Genomic DNA, 3,355 nt, shown 5'->3' with positions numbered 1-3,355 from the left:
AGCTGCTCAGCCTGTAGCTGGACAAAGTTTGGGTGAATAACCTATGAGGGAAATACATCAAGCTGTGATCGATAGGCTACCTTTGTGCATGAAAAACACCGAAGCTTGTGAACTTCACGAAGCAAGGAAAGCTACTGTGAAAGGTTACTAGGGAGGCTCCAAAACGGGCTAAGACAAAATTTTTGAGGGTGGTTGTAGCTGCTACAACACTTGGCGACACACTACTAGAAATCCATCTCTCTGAATGGACCTTATTCATGAAAAGCAAGCCTAACACCTACGGAAGTATTGTTCAGTTCTTAGCTCATCTTGGTTTCACGCTAGCTTGATTGTAAGATGTAGCATCTGCCAATCTCTTAGTCAAGCTAAGGAAACACAATTGCTTTGATTGGGGCTGAGTGGTATATTGATGCACAAGCAGTTTAGTCATTAGAGTCTTAGTTTCATCTTTGGTGTTGCTCCACTGCCAGCAGGCCTCAACATTACCCCAGCAGAGTCACATAGGAACATAAGCATGGATTTGCTTCTAGTGAGCTTGGTCAGTACCCCGACGGAGTTACTTGCATCACCTCCTTGCACAGGAAGCCTTTCTCTTCTTTCGCCTTATTCATTTTCCATTTTGAATTTTTTGAATTTTCATTTTTATTTTTTTTTCATTTTTCATTTTTCAACTGTGCATAACACTTATTCATTTTAGAGGCAGAAGAGGGATCCTGACTTTTTGGGATATCTAATGTGCCAATTAAGGTTTTCCCCCTCATCTTACTCTACTTGACTGAGCTGACAAGGGTTAACCAAAAAACAACCGACTAGAGAAGGTGGCACTAGTTAACACGCAAACCTTGTGTTTTCACCAAGGTTCACTTCAAACAACACATATTTTCCTTCGATGTATCATGGATTGAAACTAACAAGTTCTTCATACAGAGGCAAGATGATAGATAAGCAAGTAGCAATAGATATACAAGTCCTCTTGTACTTCACCCAACTCGTTTCAAGAGTCATACATGGTTTCATGTAAAACTAACCTACGAATGAAACCAGTGAACTACAAACATCAAAGTAAAGAAAAAGCATAAGAAAAAGTGAGAGCAAATAAAGTAAGCAAACAAGGAAGTAGACAAACAGTCAAACAAAGTGAATAAGAAAACGAGCATGCAAGCAAACTGACTCAAAGCAAACACTACTCCTACTCCTACACTAACATTGGATGGCCTTGATCACGTGAAATGATATTTTCAATGTAGCCACTGGTGCATTGGTAGACCCATGTTGGTGAAGGCTTGGTCTGCGAGAAACCCAGTTGTGCAAACCAACAAGCAAGAAAGATATAACAATGAAGATAACCACACTTCGTGTCTAACAGTGCCCACAGGACATAAGTGAGTACAAGTGCATGACGGGAAGTTCGTGGACTTATCATGGTGTTGTGTGACACTGCATGCAACATGGAAGAATAAGCGCACTCTTGAATGAGACATGTAAGAAAACAGAAGAAACAAAGATAACTTGCATCATGCATGTGTTCTTGCAATGTGAGATTCGTCAAATGAATGAGCAATGGGATCATGCAATTTGAGTGGAGGAGATTTGATCTGTGTGTGAGATGGATCTTCAATGCATACAAATGAGTGATGAGGAGCCTTGGGTGATTGAACATTTTCTTGACTGGAAGTGAGACTAACCCCAAGAGAGCAAGGACCTGACATAACCATCAACTTGGGCTGAAGTGCCTTGACGGTCTTGGGTGTTTCAACTTCATCATTAGGTAGATCATCATAAACTAGTGGCTTTGAAAGATCAACTGTGATATATTCATGATCACAATCAGATATGGAAACAAATGGATCACAACCATCACAATCAGAAAAATCAATGAGTTCATTGACATCCTCATGATCAGATGAATCAAATAGAGGGGTAGATGAAAAGTGAACAAACTCATCCTCTTTGTTTCTGGAAAAGACAGATGAAAGATAAAGTAGATTTTCAATGAGCTTATCCTCTCCACTATATAATGATGGAACTACATCTGGTGAGTCTTGTGAGTGAACAACAATGGGTGGATCCATGGATGAAGACACACATGAAAAATCATGGATGACAGGTTCACCAAAGATGTTAGGAAGGAATGGAGGGGGCTTGGACAGAAGGGAGTCATCCTTCGCCAAGTGTTGATGCTCAAGATCCCACTCATACTCTTCATGAATGACAATGCATGTTGGTTGTGCAACAAAAACTCCATAAATGGTTTGTTCCTCGTTCACAACAAGTGAAGAGTTTGGAATGGATGAACACAAGACAACATCATCCAGAGGAACACCTGACTGTGAGATGGGGGTGGTAGAAAAGAATGTATATGAGAACTTGAAGGACTCACAACCAAATCTGTGCAAAAATTGAGTGAAGAGATGTTGGGATGATGTGAAAGATGAACTGGTGTGTGAGCATGATCCTCAACATCACTACGCAGTGGTGGAGTTGTTAAATGAGAGGAAGGCAGATAGTCAGTCGAGACAGTGCCTGGATCCACATGAGATTGCGCAGCTCCATCAATGAAGAATGTTGAGTGAGGTTTGATCTCAAAATTTCTCTTGGGACAGGCTGATTTCTTAAGGCAATACTCAAATCAGTCCCAAAGATAAGCAAATTTCATCTAGCTCCTTGGATCTTGAAACTGCAAGTCACGGAAGCATCGCCAAAAATCAATAACTGATTCATGCAGAGCCCTCCCTTGCTATAATAGTTTCTAGTCAAGATGGTCTCGATCAAAATGATAGAACGTGTCTTCAGTAAGATCACATAAGTGCTAAAATGAGTGCACGGTGTTAGCCAGTAGGTTGAGCAACCAACGAAGTGGGTATTCGCGAAGTATGTATGCAAGTAGAAAACTAGCCTGTTAGTGAGAAAACTCATCTTCCCCATGAAGCATGGAAATAAAGTCATGTAAGTGCTCAGGCTAGGCCACTTCGCCTTCACCATCATACGTGAAAGTGGACAAGAGACTGAAAAGCTTCCCGTGATGGAGACATGTTCACGATTAGAAAAACACCATGGGGGAAGAATAGTTCAAGACTCCATGAAAGATATGTAAAGGTTCAAAACTGGATGAGAGGACACAACTAGTCATCAATCGCTCCTTCTAGCACCATAAATGTTGATGGTGCTGGACCCGCCAACATGTCTAAGAGATCTCCTCGGTAAGAAATCCCAATTAGACCTCAAACCATTTGGTGTAGGAGTCCTAACAGTGGGTCATAAGGTAATGCCTTGACCTCGATGTTTCACAGAGGCAAGTAAGATAACTCTGTCAGTAGAAAGGGTGTGACTACTACAGTGAGTCAAGGAAGGAACA

The sequence above is a fragment of the Pinus tabuliformis genome, chromosome 2_1 (assembly GCF_031772625.1).
Source record: "Pinus tabuliformis cultivar Carrire ecotype Pingquan chromosome 2_1, CPIR1, whole genome shotgun sequence".
In the NCBI taxonomy this organism is placed as follows: Eukaryota; Viridiplantae; Streptophyta; class Pinopsida; order Pinales; family Pinaceae; genus Pinus; species Pinus tabuliformis.
The sequence above is the reverse complement of the archived record's forward strand: the minus strand, read 5'-3'. Positions refer to the sequence as shown.